The 22,050-nt window shown below is 37.8% G+C and overlaps 1 pseudogene; it reads right to left on the bottom strand.

The window, feature by feature from the left end:
* Positions 1-884: 884 nt before the first annotated feature.
* LOC129499235 (eukaryotic translation initiation factor 3 subunit L-like) lies at positions 885-2,543 on the bottom strand (annotated as a pseudogene).
* Positions 2,544-22,050: the final 19,507 nt, after the last annotated feature.

Raw genomic sequence — 22,050 nt, 5'->3', positions numbered from 1 at the left:
AAGTAAAAAAGTGCTCAACCTCCAGTGGTTGTTGTGGTCCCTTTCTTAGCTTGGATTCCTTAGAAAACAGGGAAATCTTTTGTGTTAACACTTTGCTGGGAGAACATTCACAGGTAAAGAGGAGTGAAGATAAAAGTCAGAGAAGGCAGGATGACAAAGATAAGGTAGTATATTCCCAAATTGACCACAGCTTTGTAACAAGATACCAAAGGTTCTTGGAGGAAGTCTTTTGAGAGGCCATATAGATCTCCTGCCTCTCTGATCCAGCTGTTATAGATAGGGGGCAAAGAAAGAAAGAGGAGCTCATCTTCATCCTGTATGCTGTTGCTATTTTTGCTCCCCTAATATCAACTCCAATATGCTTCTGGATTATACAGACATGGTTCCAGAAGAGTCTTTTGGTGTTTCATATCTCAGGAGGGATGAGTGACCCCCTAAACAGATGGTATACAGTATGAGAATGAGCAAGACACTATTGTGACATGCTCAAAAGATACTGAAAGATCAGGACCAGCTGATTCAGCAGGACTGAGGTTAGTAACAGGAGACATGGCAGCAGCAGAGACTTGGCTTCTTGACCACAGTGACAATGCATGTAGATGTTAGGGCTGCTCAAGCTAGAAAGCATGGCAAGGGTATAGTTATAGGGCAATACGTTTCCCATCTTTTCTCTCTCTCTCTCTCTCTCTCTCTCTCTCTCTCTCTCTTTTTCCAAAAAAGATCCTTTACTGAGACCTATTTAAAACATTTCAGTCCATAATTCAAGTAAACTTCAACTCAGATGAATGGCTGATATCTGATATATGTAAGGGTTTCACAGTGAAAAGAATATGCCCCACCTACAAAGACATCAAAATAGATTCCTAACAAGAATGTGAATGTACTCAGGGTCTCTGTCCCATCTTCTTTAGCATTTGACTGAGTTTCTCAAATTTTATGTATCTGTTGGATGAGGATAAACAAATACCATAGGGCCTAGCGCCCTTGGTATCTGTGATGTAGATCACGTCCTTATCAATATAAAAGCGAACCCCAGAGGCTGACTGAAATTTGCCATCTAAGGTAGAGATGCCCCTGGTTCACATCAGGTTCTTCATTTTGTGTTTGAACACAAGGAGCTGACCTGGAACTCCTCTTCTATGAGGTCCAGGAAGCCAGCAGTTTGGCCATAGGCCTGGTAGTGTAGAGCTTGAGGAATATCAGATGGTTGAGAGCTGAGCCTGATCCTGCACTTCATCAGAAAACAACTTCAGTTGCTTCAAGAAGGTTTCCTTGTGTATTTAGGGTGCACACTACCATTGTTGCACACTACAGGTGACAGGAATTTTGGGGAGGAGTGTCTGAAAAGTTCTTCATAGACCTGTGGGTCTGTATTTCTCCCATAGCAGGTGGTGAATGCTCTCGTTAATTTGCATGGAGTACATTGTGAGGATGATTGTCAGCAGCACATACATCTGCTTATTCTACTTGTTAATCCTCTCATACTTTTATGTGGTCATCTGAAAAATGCTCGTGGATAATCCAGATATAGAAGAGGATGTTGGCAAAGGTCCGGATAGCATCCTGGTAGTGACACGTTATCAAAAATTCAAAATTGATGTTAAAATATGTGGTGACCTGGCACTCGGGCACACACAAAAAACATGCTCTTCTTGTTCACTTTGATATTCTCCATCACCTTGATGATCTGGTAGTAAAATCCCAACAGGGAGTGCAGAGGCAGAAGCCCCACCAAGCTGAAGTAGCCAAGCTTCTTATATAGGGAGTGCTGTCCATATTCACCAGCCACACCCTCAGAGTCACCTCCACTTGTGTACCCCTTCCATTGTCAGTTAATGTTGGATTTGTCTACCAAGGAGTGGAGGACACTGTGAACATTCCAGATTTTGAAATTAGAACAAAGAAAGTCAATTTCTTCCTCTGACTTCTTGTTGGTCGTACAGTGGTACTGACTAAAGGACTGAAACTAATAGATGGAATCATCAGATGTTATCCCAGAACCATAGGTTGGGTAGATCAAGTAGAGCAGGACCATTGGGGAAAAAAAAGAATGTATTTGAAGAGATTGCCACAGCTGTTAATAGGATTCAGACCTCTGCTCCAAGGAGGGTCCCTCACTAACATTGGCATATATCTGCCTGTAATATAATTCTTTGTACAAAATCAAGAAGACAGTACTGTTGCCAACCTGTATAACAAGGACTTCCGTCTCAGGCCGAGGTGTATTCTTTTTTTTTGTTTTAAGATTTTATTTATTTATTCATTCATGAGAGACACACAGAGAGAGAGAGGCAGAGACACAAGCAGAGGGAGAAGCAGGCTCCATGCAGGGAGCCCGATGTGGGACTCGATCCCAGGATTCCAGGATCACACCCTGAGCCAAAGACAAATGCTCAACTGCCGAGTCACCCAGGCATCCTGCCAAGGTGTATTCTTGAAGAGTCTTTTATTCAGTTTGGTCCAGCTGCTGTCACAGATGTCTTGGATCTCATACATCTTTTGGTCAATGACATTACTGGACACATGACTGGCCTGCAACTCATACACCTTCTGGTCAAACAAATCTGAGATGGTTTTGTAGAAACATTGGATGAAGGGTGAGGATCTCCTGCTAGGTCTGTTGTCATAGTAATGTTTGTAAGCCAGATCCTGCTTTGGATCTCCTGTGTGCATATCATAACGCCCTGGTAAGCACTGAGATTGTAAGCAGCCTTATATTCGTAATAGTCAACAAGAAAAGTTATGGCTGCAGTGCTCACAAATACTACCAGAGAGTCCCCTCTTCTCTTCACACTCTGGAGGGTGTTGAAATGAAATGAAAACAAGAAAGTTCACCTTTGAGCTTCAAGGCAACCAAGGATCAAGAAACCTTAAGTTCAGAAGCCCAGTAATTAAAAATACTCTGGGCAATGACAATATGTTCATTATTCAGAACAGTGGGATAAAGAAATGGAAGCTATGGAAGTAAAAAAAAAAATACTGCTTTTGAGGTGGCAGAAAGTTTCTTAAGAAGATGTCAATGTTTAGAAGAGGGATTAGGACAGTTTATATTTTAATTGCTTTAAGAGAGATAATTATAGTGGAGTCTTTACAACTGTATTAGCACCATATTACTTTTGCAATGTATAAGAGAGGAAGAAGACAGAAAGAATAGATATCATGAATGGCCCTTCTTGGAGAAAGCTAAGATATTTAGGAAGATAGGGGCTGTTGAGAGGTTGGTATTGATCAGATACCAGATACCAGTACCAGATCAGAACTAGTTAATTCTGAGTTGGAAAGGGAAATGTGCCAGTTAGTAAGAAGAAATACAATGGGTGAAGTTTGTGAAGACAGAGTAATGCGTCTGGATTATAGGATTATAAGGATTATAAAACATTATGGAAAAAGAAATAAGGAGAGAGGTCTGCATAATTTTTGAATTGTGTAAACACAAAGTAAAGTAATGTGAGAACATTATGAAAATTAAGAGTAGAGGTGCTTCTGCATAAGGGTGGGACATATCTGATAGCACATTACCAACATTATGATACGAAAAATGCCAAAATGCAAATAAATAGTCATTAAAGGTGTTGTTCAGTGGCTGATTTGAGAGCAGTTTATCCACAGATATGAAGAATGAGGTTAAGGGGAAGAATATGAGTTCTGTGAATAGTTAAATGGAGACTGTTTGATCATAGTGTTCCTGGGTATATCTCATAGCCAGTTAGTTAGTTAGTTAGTTAGTTAGTTAGTTAGTTAGTTAGTTAGTTAGTCTGTCTATCTATCTATCTATCTATCTATCTATCTATCTATCTATCTTGTTTTTGTATTTTTTTATTGGAGTTCAATTTGCCAACATAACTCCCAGTGCTCATCCCGTCAAGTGCCCGCCTCAGTGCCTGTCACCCAGTCACCCCCACCCCCAGCCCACCTCCCCTTCCACCACCTCTTGCTCATTTCCCAGAGTTAGGAGTCTCTCATGTTCGGTGTCCCTCACTGATATTTCCCACTCATTTTCTCTCCTTTCTCCTTTATTCCCTTTCACTATTTTTTATATTCCCCAAATGAATGAGACCATATAATGTTTGTCCTCTGATTGACTTACTTCACTCAGCATAATGCCCTCTGGTTCTATCCACGTCGAAGCAAATGGTGGGTATTTGCCATTTTTAATGGCTGAGTAATATTCCACCGTATGCATAGACCACATCTTTATCCATTGATCTTTCATTGGACACCGAGGCTCCTTCCACAGTTTGGCTATTGTGGACATTGCTGCTAAAAACATTGGGATGCAGATGTCCTGCTGTTTCACTGCATCTGTATCTTTGGGGCAAATCCCCAGCAGTGCAATCGCTGAGGTGCAGGGTAGCTCTATTTTTAACTCTTTGAGGAACCTCCGCACAGTTTTCCAGAGTGGCTGCACCCGTTCACATTCCCACCAACAGTGCAAGAGGGTTCCCCTTTCTCCACATCCTCTCCAACATTTGTTGTTTCCTGCCTTGTTAATTTTCCCCATTCTCACTGGTGTGAGGTGGTATCTCATTGTGGTTTTCATTTGTATTTCCCTGATGGCCAGTGATGCGGAGCATTTTCTCATGTGCTTCTTGGCCATGTGTATGTCTTCCTCTGTGAAATTTCTGTTCATGTCTTTTGCTCATTTCAGGATTAGATTGTTTGTTTCTTTGCTATTGAGTTTAATAAGTTCTTTATAGATCTTGGAAACTAGCCCTTTATCTGATATGTCATTTGCAAATATCTTCTCCCATTCTGTAGGTTGTCTTTTAGTTTTGTTGACTGTTTCTTTTGCTGTGCAGAAGATTTTTATCTTGATTAAGTCCCAATAGTTCATTTTTGCTTTTGTTTCCCTTGCATTTATGTTCTGTTCTTTATGTATCTTGTAGGAAGTTGCTGTGGCCAAGTTCAAAAAGGTTGTTGCCTGTGTTCTCCTCTAGGATTTTGATGGATTCTTGTCTTACATTTAGATCTTTCATCCCTTTTGAGTTTATCTTTGTTTCTGGTATAAGAGAATGGTCTAATTTCATTCTTCTGCACGTGGCTGTCCAATTTTCTCAGCACTAATTATTGAAGAGACTGTCCTTTTTCCAGTGGATAGTCTTTCCTGCTTTGTCAAATATTAGTTGGCCATAGAATTGAGGGCCCATTTCTGGGTTTGCTATTCTGTTCTATTGATCTATGTGTCTGTTTTGTGCCAGTACCACACTGTCTTGAGGATCACAGCTTTGTAGTACAACTTGAAATCCGGCATTGTGATGCCCCCAACTATGGTTTTCTTTTTCAATGTTCCCCTGGCTATTCGGGGTCTATTCTGATTCCACACAAATCTTAAGGTGATTTGTTCCAACTCTCTGAAGAAAGTCCATGGTATCTTGATAGGGATTGCATTAAATGTGTCAATTGCCCTGGTAGCATTGACATCTTCAGAATATTAATTCTTCCAATCCATGAGCATGGAATATTTTTCCATCGCTTTGTGTCTTCCTCAATTTCTTTCAGAAAGTTTCTGCAGTTTTGAGGGTATAGATCCTTTACCTCTTTGGCTAAGTTTATGCCTAGGTATCTTATGCTTTTGGGTGCTGTTGTAAATAGCTTGATTCCTTAATTTCTCTTTCTTCATTTTCATTGTTAGTGTATAGAAATGCCACTGACTTCTGGGCATTGATTTTGTATCCTGCCACACTGCCAGATTGCTCTGTGAGTTCTAGCAATTTTGGGGTGGAGTGTTTTGAGTTTTCTATATACAGTAGCATGTCATCTGCAAAGAGGGAGAGTTTGACTTCTTTTTTGCCAATTTGAATGCCTTTTATTTCTTTTTGTTGCCTGGTTGGTGAGGCTAGGATTTCTAGTACTAGGTGGAATAACAGTGGTGAGACTGGACATCCCTGTCGTGTTCCTGATCTTAGGGGAAAGGCTCCCAGTGTTTCCCCATTGAGAATGATATTTGCTGTGGGCTGTTCATAGATGGCTTTTAAGATGTTGAGGAATGTCCCCTCTATCCCTACACTCTGAAGAGTTTTGATCAGGAATAGATGCTGTATTTTCTCAAATGCTTTCTCTGCATCTATTGAGAGGATTATATCGTTCTTGCTTTTTCTCTTGTTGATATGATCCATCACGTTGATAGTTCTATGAGTATTGAACCAGCCTTGTGTCCCGGGGATAAATCCCACTTGGTCATGGTGAATAATCTTCTTAATGTTCTGTTGGATCCTATTAGCTAGTATCTTGTTGAGAATTTTTGCATCTGTGTTCATCAGGGATATTGGTCTATAATTCTCCCTTTTGGTAGGGTCTTTGTCTGGATTTGGTTACGCTAGCCTCATAAAAAGAGTTTGGAAGTGTTCTTTCAGAACAGCTTTAGTAGAATAGGTATGGTTTCTTCTTTAAATGTTTGATAGAATTTCCCTGGGAAGAGCTATCTGGCCCTGGACTTTTGTGTCTTGGGAGGTTTTTGATGACTGCTTCAATTTCCTCCCTGGTTATTGGCCTGTTAAGATTTTCTATTTCTTCCTGTTCTGGTTTTGGTAGTTTGTGGTTTTCCAGAAATGCATCAATTTCTTCTAGATTACCTACTTTATTGGCATATGGCTGCTCATAATATGTTTTTAAAATCGTTTGTATTTCCTTGATATTGGTTGTAATCTCTCCATTTTCATTCATGATTTTATTAATTTGAGTCTTTTCTCTATTGTTTTTTATAAGGTTGGCTAATGGTTTATCTATCTTATTAATTCTCTCAGAGAACCAACTCCTGGTTTTGTTGATGTGTTCTTTAATTCTTCTGGTCTCTATTTCATTTTGTTCTGCTCGAATCTTTATTAACTCTCTTCATCTGCTTGGTGTAGGTTTTATTTGCTGTTCTTTCTCCACTTCCTATAGGTGCAAGGTTAGCTTGTGTATTTGTTTTTTCCCTCAATTTTTTGAGGAATGCTTGTATTGCGATGTATTTCCCTCTTAGGACTGCTTTTGCTGTATCCCAAAGATTTTGAACGGTTGTATCTTCATTCTCATTAGCTTCCATGAATCTTTTTAATTCTTCCTTAATTTCCTGGTTGACCCTTTCATCTTTTAGCAGGATGGTCTTTAATAGAGATGTTGTGCTTAGAAGATCTGTCATTTGCAGAAAGCACCATGAGGAAGTCTCCCAGTATTAGTGTATTATTATCTAAGTATGTCTTTACTTTGGTTATTAATTGATTGATATACTTGGCAACTCCCACATTAGGGGCATAAATATTCATGATTGTTAGGTCCTCTTGTTGGATAGATCCTTTGAGTATGATATAATGTCCCTCTTCATCTCTTACTACAGTCTTTGGGATAAACTTTAATTTCTCTGATATGAGGATTACTACCCCAGCTTTCTTTTGAGGACCATTTGAATGGTAAATGGTTCTCCAACCTTTCATTTTCAGGCTGGAGGTGTCCTTAGGTCTAAAATGAGTCTCTTGTAGACAGCAAATAGATGGGTCTTGCCTTTTTATCCCTGCTTCTTTTAATGGGATCATTAAGCCCATTCATGTTCTAGTTACTATTGAAAGATAGGAATATAGTTTCATCCTAATACTTATTCAGTCCCTGTTTCTGTGGATTATTTCTTTGGGTTTCCTTTTCTTTTTCAGAGTCCCCCTAAATATTTCTTGCAGAGCTGGTTTGGTGGTGACATATTCTTTCAGTTTCTGCCTATCTTGGAAACTCTTTATCTCTCCTTCTATTCTGAATGAGAGCCTTGCTGGATAAAGTATTCTTGGCTGCATGGTCTTCTTATTTAGGACCCTGAATATATCCTGCCTGCCCTTTCTGGCCTGCCAGGTTTCTGTGGAGAGGTCTGCTGTAAATCTAATACTTCTCCCCATATTAGTTAGGGATCTCTTGTCTCTTGCTGCTTTAAGAATCTTCTCTTTATCTTTGGAATTTGCAAGTTTCACTATTAAATGTTGAAGGATTGAGTGGTTTTTATTGATTTTAGGGGGGACCTCCCTATCTCCTGGATCTGAATGCCTGTTTCCCACCCCAAATTAGGGATGTTCTCAGCTATGATTTGTTCAAATATGCTTTCTGGCCCTCTCTCCCTCTTGGCGAACATCTGGAACCCCAATTATATGTAGATTTTTCTTTTTGAGGCTAACATTTGTTTCCCTTAACCTTTTCTCATGTTCTTTTAATTGTTTTTCCCTTTTTTCCTCAGCTTCCTTCCTTGCCATCAATTTATCTTCTATGTCACTCACTCTTTCTTCTACCTCATTAACCATCATCGGTAGGACTCCCAGTTTGGATTGCATCTCATTTAATTGATTTTTAATTTCGGCCTGATTAGATCTAAATTCTGCAGTCATGAAGTCTCTTGATTCCTTTATGCTCTTTTCCAGACCCACCAGGAGCTTTGTAATTGTACTTCTGAATTGGGTTCTGACATTGAATTGTAATCCAAATTCTATAACTCTGTGGCAGAGAGTACTGTTTCTGATTCTTTATTTTGTGGTGAGCTCTTCTTTCTAGTCATTTTGCTCAGTGCTGAGTGGCTAAAAATGAGTTGTACTGGGTAGAAGTGCAAACTCTTCTCTCTGTAGCATTCCAGCTGCTCTCTCTTTAAATCTCAGGTTGAATTTGTAGGTTTTCAGGATGATTTGAAAGTGATCTAGGTAAGTTGGTGGGGACAGGTGACTTGGGGACCCTACTCTTCTGCCATCTTGCCCCGTCCCCTCCATTTATTTATCTTTTACCACGTTCAAAGAAATCAGGGTAGACTTTAAAAATTTTGTGCAGTTGCATACCCATATTGCTTCCCATGTCTACTTAACAGCACTGCTGCCTGAAGCAACCATAGAAGGTAGCGATAGACACCTTCTTTTCTGGTGTAGAGAAAGAACAATGGGGGTTACAGAAGCTGGTGCATTAAGTTTTCTCTTGGGATGGATGGTTTGGTCCACCCAAAAGGGAAAGTAAGAGCAGTAAAGGAAGACCTCACAGAATAGTATCTAAATAGGAAATGAAGTGCTTCTTATTAGTATCTGGGTGCATGTCTATTATTAACCCAGTTTCCTTTCCCAAAGAGGGTTTCTCATATAAAACTGAGTTTGGGAATATGGTTGAACAAATACATAGAATGAGACATCTTTTCTCTCCCCCTTGACACTGGATCCTTAGGTTGAGCCAGTCTAGGTTGGAGTCAGACCGGGTTGGAGCACAGTCTAAGTTCATTCTTAGGAACTGGGGTCTGGCTGCTTTTCATACGGACACAGGAAGTAGGAAGAGGAAGTGGAAAGAAGGTCCAAAGACTGGTCAGGGACAAGAAATGAATGATAGGAGAGAGTCTGAGGCCTAGATTCTGTCTCTGAGGCTCAGCTAGCCCACTAGGAAAAGCAGATCAGTTGAATGCTGTAAGAAATACCAATTAAAATTAAATTTTCTCTTGTTGGGAGGAAAAAGCAATCACTTTTTCACTAGATGTGAGCCTGTCTAGAAATATGAGGCGACAGACTGGAAAACTGTCCCCACCTCAACACTCCCCACTTCTAAAGATCAAGTCTTCTATAATTTTCAACATCTTCTGCAGTCCATTTTCAGTCTCAACTTCGAAGACACATGATATACACCCTCTGTCCAGGCTAATTAAATAGCTAGACCTTCTTTGAGCACATTCTCCACATCAACGATTTGTTCATGCTATTCCCTCAGCCTGGAATGTTCTCCCTAACACTCTCTGGTTGTAGAAATCTTATCTATCTCTGCAGATCCAATTTAAATGGCAGCTCCACCATGCAGTTTCATGGTTAAGTGGAAGTATCTCATTCTTCCTTTGAAATCCTGTACCTCTGCTCCTCTTTCAAATGGTCGATCAAACGTTACCTTGTAATACAGTTAAAGGATAGATTCTGGTTTGTTTTATTCTTTCTATTGTCTAATTGGCATCTAGGATGGTGTCTAAGGTAATGACTCTGGAATAGTAAGAGTTCAGCAAATATTTGCCAGCATGAATTAAATTCCAGGGTACTTGATGGAAAATGAGGAGAGGTTACAGATAGAGAAATGAAAGTGAACAGTATCTCTCTTCTGCTGCTGCTTAATATGTTTCACTTTATACACAGGCATAGTGGAGAAGGTCATAGAGATGGCTAAAATTAAGGCAGAAAGTGGAAGGATAGAAGACATATGAGATCCAATTATGATTTTTTTTCCAAATGTGGAATTTGTTGTTCTTGAAATGGGCAAAAAGTATGCTCTGCTTCAGCTCAGTGTCATTTCACAGCATGACCCTTCTGCTATAATTGCTTTGTGCACATTTGTTCTGATATTTGGCTTGACATGTGTGTCAAAGACTAAATGATAAAACCGATATGGATTAGTGAGAATAGCCTCAAAATGAAAGGGGGAAATGGCACTTAGAACAAAAATGAAACATAAGTAGGAGCAATTGGGAAACTAGCTGACAGTTGAAGATAATTCTGGAGTGTATTGGGAGTCAGATCTGCTAAATAACACACTTAGCAATGAGGATTTTTTTGGCCTGAGAAGAGGTTGCTTCTAGACACCAGGAAATATAAGTTCTTTGCATAGCTCTAATCTTCTTTAACAGTTAGCTTCTATTGGCTTCCATTTTTCCATTTATGAAGTGGCTCTGAGATATTTCACAAAAGACATTCTCTTCTAATTCATGTCATAAGAACCCTGGCCTTTAATTCTATTAGAACAATGGCTCATCCAGAACAATATTTGTGTCCATTCATTGCCAAGTTATTTTCTAAGGTGCAACTGTATGCCAGGCTCTGCACTATGTTCTGGGAATGGAAAAATGAATAAGATAGACACCTTTGAGGCCAAATAGTATTTGATATGGTTCTAGCTAAGTCTGCTTTAGGTATGTGACCTTGGCTACCATGATTTCCATCTCTAAGCCTGTTTCCTCATTTGTAAATGGGATGAAAGTAAAATATAAGTCAAAGAATTATTGTTTCATGTAGCATAAAAGTATGCAAATCTCTCAGCAGAATGTTAGGCCCAGAGGAGGCCATTAACAAATGTAAGCAGTGATGGTCATTAATAGTTTGATTGTATCAGAGTGACAGATCAGCTGGGAGTTGGAGGGAGACATATAGAACAATCTGAATCAATCACATGACAACTTTAAAATTTTTCAGATAAATTGGTATATTCAGACAATAGAATATTATTTAGTGCTAAAATAAATAAGCTGAAGAATATCATCAAGGGGGTGACACAGGCCATTCATGACTTTGCTCTATCTCACAAAAAGAACTGACAACTAGTCATGGATAAGACAAAACTAGACAATGGAGGTGAAGCTGAAACCCCTTCTGCATCACAAAGATCAAGACAGACTGAATTGGAAAGGTAAGAGAAATGGCTATAGGCTGATGGCATTGCCCCACCCCTAGGCCAGCACATCACCATGTGGAGAGATCTCTCCTGAGCCTATGGTTCCTCCAGTGGAAAAAGGGGGAGAGGCATTCCAGCACCCCCCTCAGTGTTTTGGGTTACTTCATGGGAGCTCCTATACTCTGGTTTCATCTACAAGGAGTGCTAGGGAGTCAATGGGGACTCAATTAGGGAAAATCTGATTATGACAGAGAAGGGGAAGGAGTTTCTAACAACCAATCTGTAGAACCAAGTTGGTGGTGCATAGTGACCAAGGACTCAGTGGGGTGCAGGTATTCCTTATTTGGGTCCTCAAATAACAGGTTTTGCTGGCTCTAGAACATGGTTTACCCATGCCAAGGCCCCATGTACTGCTGTGTAACATGATTCTTAGCCCCATATGAGCAGAAGGGCTGGTGAGAAAACCTGGAAGCTATGTAATATAGCAATGCTTAAGCCAAGACTCATGCAGGCAGAGCTGATGGTATGCAGTACAAAGCCAGTGATCCTGGTCAGCCAGATAACTTGGGTCATGGATTGGTTTAAGACCAGATAGAACCTCACTGGCTTTAAAGCTCTTTATTCTTCTGTACCAAGGCCCAGAAACTAATTCATAGCACCACTTATTGCTGAATACAACCTTCAGACAACCTGACCAAGGAACCTAAGCAGGACACATGGGAAGCTATATAGCCTCTTCAACAATTCTCATTATAGTGATACTTGAACAGAGAGCATAGCCATGGCTTTCTCCATCTGCAGAGCAAAACTGGTGGCCTCATCAGACCAGGAAATTTAATATACATTTTTGCTTAATTCTAACCCCCAAAGAAGCCCTCATGCTGGCCCTGGGTCTTCTGTTGCCCTGCCAAGACAAGGAAGCTAATTCCTAGCTTCACCTAATACGAGTATAGTGACCAGTCAGGATTGTCTAGTAAGTCTGACTACAGTCTCCAGCCAACTGCAGAGTCCTTTTTACAGACTTACTTGGGCAGAGAAAAAGCCAATAGCCCTGCCTACCTGTTCTTAACCAGTAGCACACTCCTCAACCCCTGATCACAAGCTCAAATAATTGCCTTGTCCAAAAATAGACCTTAATAGCAGGACCTGCCTGCCAAAGACTCTTTCCAACAGATATGCCCCCAAACCCAAACTGAGTTGAATAGTAATGTCTCTGCCAAAGAGAACTTGTAATGTCTAGAAGAGGAGCCCACTTACTCAAATACCCAGATATCCAGGGAAATAACAAGAACCACAAAAAAATCAGGTAAATATAACAACTAAAGAAAATAAATAAAACTCCAATAACTGACCTTAGAGAAATGAAGATCTATGACCTTTCAAAGAATTTAGAATAATTTTCTTAAAGATTAGTGAACTACAAGAACATGCAAAAATAGGAAAACAATGCATGAACAAAAAATTTCAACAAAAAAGTAGAAACCATCAAAATAAACAAAAATTCAAGTTGAAAAATATGATTAAGAAATTCAGTAAAGAGTTACAGAGACATACAGAAACATACTTGACCACGCAGAAATAAAGAAGCAGTGACCTGAAAGGGCATTTGAAATGATCCAATCAGAGGAGAAAAATAAAAATAAAAAAGAGCAAAGAAAGTTTAAAGGACCTTTGTAATACAATGAAAACAAACAACATTTACATTATGGGGATTCCAGAAGAAGAGGAAAGAAAAGGAAGTATGTTCAATCTCAAATCAGTTGAACCTAAATAGGCTTCACAGAGTCACATTATGATTAAATTGTCAAAAGCCAAAGCCAAAGAAAGAATTCTAAGTGCACACAAAACATACAAAGGAAAACCATAAGGTAATCAGTGGATTTCTTAACAAAAATGTTTAGGTTAGGACAGAATGAGATGGCATATTCAAAATATTGAAAGAAAAAAAAAAAACGTCCACCAAAGATTCTATACCTGGTAAAGCTTTCCTTCAGAAGTGAGGGAAAGATAAAGACTTTCCTGAACAAACAAAAGCTAAGGGAGTTCATTACCAGTAGATCTGCCTTACAAAAAATTCTAAAGGAAGTTTGTTGAGTGAAAGTAAAAGGACATTAATTAACATCATAAAAACATAAGAAGGTAGGATGGAACTCATGGAAAATGGTAAATATGCAAAGTTAGATTTTTTTTAATGTGCTAATGATGATGCATAATTCACTTACAATTCTAGTTTAAAGGTTAAAAAACAAACATATCTATAACTATGATGTTATTGGTTACACAATAAAAATATGTAAATTGTAATTTCAATAATCTAAAATGCAAGGGAGAGGAGAAGTAAAACTGTAAAGTTTAGGAATTAAAGTTTTTAATAGCTTAAAATAGGTTGTTATATTTTATGAAATTATCATAATATTTAATATAATATTAAATATAATATTTTCCCATAAGGGAAAAACATAACAATTACACAAAAGAATGTGGTAAAGAAGTCAAAGCATACTGGTACTAAAAGATTTTAAAACATATACACAAAGACAGCAGGATAAGAGACAAGGAATAATGGATCTACAAAACAATCAGAAAACAATGAACAAAATAGCAGTTGTTAATCCTTACTAATAATTACATTAAACATAAGCATATTCAATTCTCCAAAAGGTACAGAATGGTTGAATTGATTAAAAAACAATATCCAGTGATATACTGCCTATGAGAGACTCACTTTAGTCTTATATACACACATAATCTGAGAGTGAAAGGGTATAAAAAGATATTTGAAGAAAATGGTAACTGAAAACTAAAAAAAAAAAGAAGAAAGAAAGAAAGAAAGAAGAAAAGAAAGAAAGAAGAAAGAAAGAAGAGAGAAAGAAAGAAAGAAAGAAGGTGGGAAGCTGGGAAGGAAGAAAGGAGAGAGGAAAGAAAGAAAGGAAGATTTAAAAAAGCCTGGGTGCTAGTCTTATTTCAGACAAAATAAACTTTCAACTAAAAATGATAAAAAGATACAAAGAAGGTCACCATGTAATGATGAAGGGGCTAACTCATGTAGAAGGTAAAACAATTATAAATATTTATGTGTCCAAATCAGAGTAGCTAAATATATAAAACAAAAACCAACAGAGCTAAAAGGAGAAATAAACAGCAATAAAATAATAGTTGAGACTTTATTTTTTTATTTTTTAATTATTTTTATTATTTTTATTTATTTTTTAAATAAAAATATTTTAAATATTTTACTTATTTTTTAAATTGTATTTATTTATTTATTTATTTATTTATTTATTTATTTATTTATTTATGAGAGACACACACACACACAGAGAGACAGAGACACAGGCAGAGGGAGAAGCAGGCCCCATGTAGGAAGCCCGACATGGGACTCTATCCCGGGTCTCCTGGATCAAGACCTGGGAGGAAGTCGGCGTTAAACAGCTGAGCCACCTAGGCTGCCCAAGTTGAGACTTTAATACCCTAACACTCAATATTGAATAGATCATCCAGACTGAAAATCAAGAAGAAAACAGTGGATTGAACAACACTGTAGGCTAAATGATCCTATCAGTTATATGTAGAACATTCTAGCCAACAAAAGAAAAACATTCTTCTCAAGCACAAATGGAACATTTTTTTAGGATAGACCATATATTAAGCCACAAAACAAGTCCTAGAAAATTCAAGAAGATTGAAATCATACCAAGTATCTTTTCTGACCATAGTAGTTTGACTCTAGAAATCTAAAAGAAGAGAAAAACTGGAAAATTCATGAATTTGTGGAAATTAAACAACACATGAATCAAAGAAGAAATTAAAGGGAAATAAAAAAGTATACTGAGAAACAAAAATGGAAACAGAACATACCAAAACATATGGGATGAGCAAAAGCCATTCTAAGAAGGAAGTACATAACAGTAAATGCATAAAGAAGAAAGATGCCAAATTAAAAATCTTACTCTATGTTAGAATCAGAACCAAAGAACAAATTAAGTGTATAGATAGAAGAAGAAGAAAAAAAAATATTGAAGGAGAAATAAATGAAATGGAGAACAGAAAAACAATTGAAGATCTACCAAACTAAGAGTTGTTTCCTTGAAAAGATAGACAAAATTGACAAATGTTTGGCTAGACTAACCAAGGAAAAAAGAGAAGGACCAAATCAACAAAACCATGTAAAAAAGGAGACATTACAACTGATACCACAGAAAGACAAACAATCATAAGAGGCTACTATGAAGAACTATACACCAACAAACCAGACAACCTAGAAGAAATGGGAAAAAAACTTAGAAACATACAATCTACAAACACTAAATCAGGAGCAGAAAATCTGAATAGACCATTTAAGCAAAAGTAAAATTCTCTATTTGTAGATGACTTAATTTTATATAAAGAAAATCCTAGATTTCATTTAAAAACTTGCTATATCTAATCAATAAATTCATTAAAGTTGCAAGATATAAAATTAAGGAACAAAAACCAGTAGCATTTCTATACATTAACAATGAATTATTTGATTAAATAAATGAAGGAATCAATCCCATTTACAATAGCATAAAAAAAACAATAATATTTAGGAATAAATTTAACCAAAGAAGTAAAAGAACTCTACCCTGAAAACTATAAGATATATTTTTTAAAAATTTCATTTGTTTATTTATAAGAGGTACACAGAGAGAGGCAGAGACACAGACAGAGGGAGAAGCAGGCTCCCTATGGGGAGCCTGATGTGGGACTCAATCCTAGGACCCCAGGATCATGACCTGAGCCAAAGGTAAGATGCTCAACCATTGAGTCACCCAGGTGTCCCTGAAAACTATAAGATATTGATGAAAACAATAGAAGAAAACACAAATAAATGGACAGGTATCCTGTATTCATGGATTGGAAGAATTAATCTTGTTCAAATGTCAATACTATCAAAAGCCATCAATAGATTTAATGAAATCCCTGTCAAGCTTCCAATAGTAATTTGTACAGAAGTAGCACAAACAATTCTAAAATTTATATGGAAGCACAAAAGATGTGAAAGGCCAAAGCATTTCTGAGAAAAAGCAAAATAGGAGGCATCATGCTTCACACTTATTTTCAAGTTACACTACAGAGCTATAGTAATCAAAACAGTATGGTCCTGGCAAGAAACAGAAAAAAAATAGACCAATGGAACAGAATTGAGAGCCCAGAAACAAACCTGCATTCAGATCTTCCTCAACTTATGATGGGGATACATCCCAACAAACCTATCGAAAGTTGAAAATAATCATAAATCGAAAATGCATTTAATATGCCCAACCTGCTTAGCCTAATTTCTCTCAAACATTCTCTGAACAGTTATGTTAACCTACAATTGGGCAAAATCATTTAACACAAAGGCTAAAAAAATAAAAAATAAAAAAAATAACACAAAGGCTATTTCACAATAAAGTGTTGAATATATCATGTAATTTATTGAATACTGTACCAATAGTGAAAAACAGAATGTTATATGAGCACATAATGATTTTAAGTGTATCAGATGTTTATTCTCATAATCATATGGCTACTGGGAGCTGAAGCTCATGGCCACTTCCCGGCATCACAAGATATCTTGTGATATCACAAGATATCTTACTGCGTATCATTAGCCCAGGAAAAAAAAATCAAAATTCAAAATTCAAAGTATGGTTTCTATGGAATATGTATCACTTTTGCACCAACATAAAGTCCAAAAATTGTAAGCTAAACCCTTGTAAGTTGAAGTCCAACTGTATGAATGGTCAACTAATATTTGATGAGGGAGCCAAGGATATTCAATGGTGAAAAGATAGTCTTTTTCATAAATGATGCCTGCAATTTGGTATTCACATGTAAATAGCCTGCTATTTTCTACCACTCACAATAATTAAAAAGGATTAAGGCCTTACATATACCTAAGGAGAAACTTCTAGGAGAAAATATAGGAAAAAAATCTCTTCAACATGGGTATTGGCAATGAGGTTTTTTCATACGATACCTAAAGCACAAGGAACAAAAGCACAAACAAGTGTGACTATATCAAACTAAAAAGTTTCTACACAGCAAAAGAAACAATCAACAAAGTGATTTGGAATGGGAAAAAAATATTTGCAAACCATATATCTGATAAGGTTTTCACGTCCAAAATGTATTAAAAATTATACAACTCAATAGCAAAAAACCAAAAAACCTCAAATAGCCTAATTTAAAAACTGGTATGGACTTGAATAGACAGTTTACCAAAGACGATATGAATGGCCCATAAGTATATAAAAAGATGCTCAATATCACTACTCATTAGAGAAATGCAAGTCAAAACCATAATGAGATACTACCTCATGCCTGTTAGAATGGTCATAATAAAAAAGATAAGAGATAACAAATGTGGCAAGGATATGGATGAAAGGGAACATTTGTGTATTGTTGGTGGGATTATAAAATGGTGCAGCCATTATAGAACAAGGTATGAAGCCTTTTCAAACAATTAAAAAATAGAACTACCATATCATCCAAAAATTCTACTTCTGAGAATATATCCAAAGAAAATGAAAAATACTCATTTGAAAATATATATGCATACCCATGGTGATAGCAGCACCATTTACAATATCCAAGATATAGAAACAACCTGAGTGTCCATTAATGAATGAATGGATAAAGAAGTTGTGGTGTATATACCGATGTGTATATATATATATATATATATATATATATATATATATATATATAAAATATAATAAATACTGTACATACAGAGTGGGATAACATTTACCCATGTGAGAGAAGGAAATCCTGCAACTTGAGACAACTTGGATGGACCTTGAGCACATTATGCTAATTAAAATAAGTCAGAGAAAGACAAATACTATATGATTTCACTCGCGTGCGAATCTAAAACAAAACAAAACATATCCACAAAAAAACTCACCAAAATCATGAAAAAGAAATCATATTTGTGATTGCTAGACCTGGGATGGGATATGGGGAGGTGGAATTGGAGGAAAGTGGTCAAAAGTTACAAACTTCCACTTACAAGATGAATAGGTACTTAGGATATAATGTACAACATAACTATAGTTGCCACTGCTGTATGATCTATGTGAATTCTGTTGAGAATAAATCCTAAAAGTCTTCATTTTTTAAGAAAAAAAAAAGAGCTAGCAAGTTATGAATAGGCATGGAGAAAACTGAAATGCATATTACTAAGTGAAAGAGGCCAATCTGAAAAGACTGCATACTGTATGATTCTAACTATGTGACTTTCTGGAAAAGGCAAAATGAAGAAGAAGATAAGGTCAGTGGTTGGGACCCCTGGGTGGTTCAGTGGTTTGGTGCCTGCCTTTGGCCAAGGGCATGATCCTGGAGTTCTGGGATCAAGCCCCATGTCCAGCTCCCTGCATGGAGCCTGCTTTTCCCTCTGCCTGTGTCTCTGCCTCTCTTTCTCTCTCTCTCTCTCTCTCTCTCTCTGTCTCTCTCTCTCTCCCCCTCCCTCTGTGTCTCTCATGAGTAAATAAATAAAATCTTTACAAAAAAAGGGTCAGCAGTTGCCAGAGGTTGGGAGGAGGGGAGAGGAATAATAAATAGAGCACAGAGGAATTTTAAGATGGTAAAAATACTTGCATGATATAACAATGGATATTTTTTTTGTCCCCCTCAGTGCCCGTCACCCATTCACCCCCACCCCCCGCCCTCCTCCCCCTCCACCACCCCTAGTTCATTTCCCAGAGTTAGGAGTCTTTATGTTCTGTCTCCCTTTCTGATATTTCCCACACATTTCTTCTCCCTTCCCTTATATTCCCTTTCACTATTATTCATATTCCCCAAATGAATGAGAACATACACTGTTTGTCCTTCTCCAATTGACTTACTTCACTCAGCATAATACCCTCCAGTTCCATCCACGTTGAAGCAAATGGTGGGTATTTGTTGTTTCTAATGGCTGAGTAATATTCCATTGTATACATAAACCACATCTTCTTTATCCATTCATCTTTCGATGGGCACCGAGGCTCCTTCCACAGTTTGGCTATTGTGGACATGGCTGCTAGAAACATCGGGGTGCAGGTGTCCCGGCGTTTCATTGCATCTGAATCTTTGGGGTAAATGCCTAACAGTGCAATTGCTGGGTCGTAGGGCAGGTCTATTTTTAACTCTTTGAGGAACCTCCACACAGTTTTCCAGAGTGGCTGCACCAGTTCACATTCCCACCAACAGTGTAAGAGTGTTCCCTTTTCTCTGCATCCTCTCCAACATTTGTTGTTTCCTGCCTTGTTAATTTTCCCCATTCTCATTGGTGTGAGGTGGTATCTCATTGTGGTTTTGATTTGTATTTCCCTGATGGCAAGTGATGCAGAGCATTTTCTCATGTGCATGTTGGCCATGTCTATGTCTTCCTCTGTGAGATTTCTCTTCATGTCTTTTGCTCATTTCAGGATTGGATTGTTTGTTTCTTTGGTGTTGAGTTTAATAAGTTCTTTATAGATCTTGGAAACTAGCCCTTTATCTGATATGTTATTTGCAAATATCTTCTCCCATTCTGTAGGTTATACATTTATCCAAACCCACAGAATGTACACCAGGAGTTATTCTTAAGATAAACTATGGACCTTGGGTGATTATGACTGTTAAGGCAGGTTCATCCTTGGTAAATGAACGTACCATTCTGGTGAATGGTATTGATAATGGAGGAAGATATTTACATGTCTGGGCAGAGGGTGTATAGTAAATCTCTCTACTTTCCTCTCAATTTGTGAACTTAAAACTACTTGAAAAAATAAAATTTTAAAAAAGATACCAATGTCTTGAATATAATCCTTTTCTTGGGTTTAGGGAAGGGAAACTTTAAGTGAGATTTAAACTAAAAAAAAAAATGTACTTAAAGACTTAAGAGAGTATGTGAGGTTGGTGAAAGCAACCTTTTGGCTGCTTTTAAGTATTGAAACTTGGCATGATCTCTTAAAACCATTTGATTAGGAAAAGAGCTAAAGACAGGAAAGACTTCTATGTTTCAAACGTAGAGGTGGCTTAGACATCCTAAACATTTCTAATCTTGGCAGGCCCTTACAGCTGCTCTGTACAATGTCCCTGAATTCCAGGATTCAGTGCTTCAATGTTAATTATGTCTTCAGCTTCTGCTATTGGGACTCAGAAACTCTGAGTAGACATGACCATGGTTTGTGACAGCTTCGCATCCTAGGGAAGGTGAAGGAAGTGGAGAGAGAGAGGTTGGGGAAGCCCATGGAGAACACTTGTTTTCAGCTTCCAGCTCCTCCAAGGTGTCATTTTCTGTATATAAAATAATAAATTGCCAGGAGCAACAGAAATTGAGATTCAGAGAGAATAAGTTACTTGCTCAAGGTTATTCCTTAGTGCCAAGATTAGGACTCAAACCTGTTTGCTGTCTCCATTACAGGGTCTTTCACTGAGTTAGTTGCATGGTGAACAATGGAAAGGAGCAAGGAAAGTTTGATGACCTTAAATCTCTCTCTCTCTCTCTCTCGATGTGTTCTTGTCATCAAGTTCAAATAAATTCTGGGTTTTACTCTGCATAGTATCCAAGATGGTATGGTCCTACTCTTCATTCTAGAAGATCAGCTCCAGTCTCCTTCTGTGAAAACATCTGTGCTTTTCTTTAATGGAACAGCAGTGTGTTAAGATGGGCCCTTCCTCCAGGCCCAAGAAATGATCCATGATATGACAAAAGCCAATCACAATAATCTTGATAACTGTCTTAGTTGTGACCAATAAAATATAAAGATATATCTGCTGGAGAGTTGTGGGAAAGAACTTCCTTTATGACAAAAAAAGAAAGTCTTCTAATAAAATTCTTTTTTATATCACAAGCAATGGAGATTCAAGGAAACTCTTTTACTTCTTGATTTGGATATTTTCATGATGATGATATGCTGTAGCCATGAGACATCTTGTGACCATGAGACAATAACCAAGAGAATTGGAGAGGAGTCACTGAGCTATTGAATTGCTCAACTCTGGAACTTTCTACTTTAGACTTCTTTTTCATGAAGTAGTAAGACTACTAATTGTTTAAAGAATTCCACCACTTATAGCCAAAAAGCATTCTAGCTCATTTGAAAGCTTCCTGTAGAAGACAACAAGGCCTTAAAAGATAGTAAGATTTAGGTAGGCAGAAAGGAGGTGGAGGGAATCTTATATTGGAGGATAAGTAAAGGCAAATGGATGGGAACTACCCTGGCCGATGTGGCGCCCAGGGGTGGGGGGGTGGGGAGTGCAGTGGGGGGAGAAGTCTCCAGGCTGCTGTGAAGAATATGAGCTCATACTATTTACTCTTCTGTGTATATGGATTTGCAAATGTTTACTTGCAGATATTTGTCAATAGGAGGAAAAAAGTTGTTATGAATGCTATTGAGAATAAATCCTAGAAGTCTTCATTTTTTTTAAAGATTTTATTTATTTATTCATGATAGACATGGAGAGAGAGAGAGAGAGAGAGACAGAGACAGAGACACAGGCAGAGGGAGAAGCAGGCTCCATGCCAGGAGCCTGACGCGGGACTCGATCCCGGGACTCCAGGATCGCGCCCTGGGCCAAGGGCAGGTGCCAAACCGCTGAGCCACCCAGGGATCCCAGTCTTATTTTTTAAGACAAAAAAAAAAAAGAGCTAGCAAGCTATGAATAGGCATGGAGAAACCTGAAATGCATATTACTAAGTGAAAGAATGCTGCTTGCATGTTCAATCTCAAA

The sequence above is a fragment of the Nyctereutes procyonoides genome, unplaced genomic scaffold, assembly GCF_905146905.1.
Source record: "Nyctereutes procyonoides isolate TBG_1078 unplaced genomic scaffold, NYPRO_anot_genome, whole genome shotgun sequence".
NCBI classification, from domain to species: domain Eukaryota; kingdom Metazoa; phylum Chordata; class Mammalia; order Carnivora; family Canidae; genus Nyctereutes; species Nyctereutes procyonoides.
This window is presented reverse-complemented; position numbering and strand designations above follow the sequence as displayed.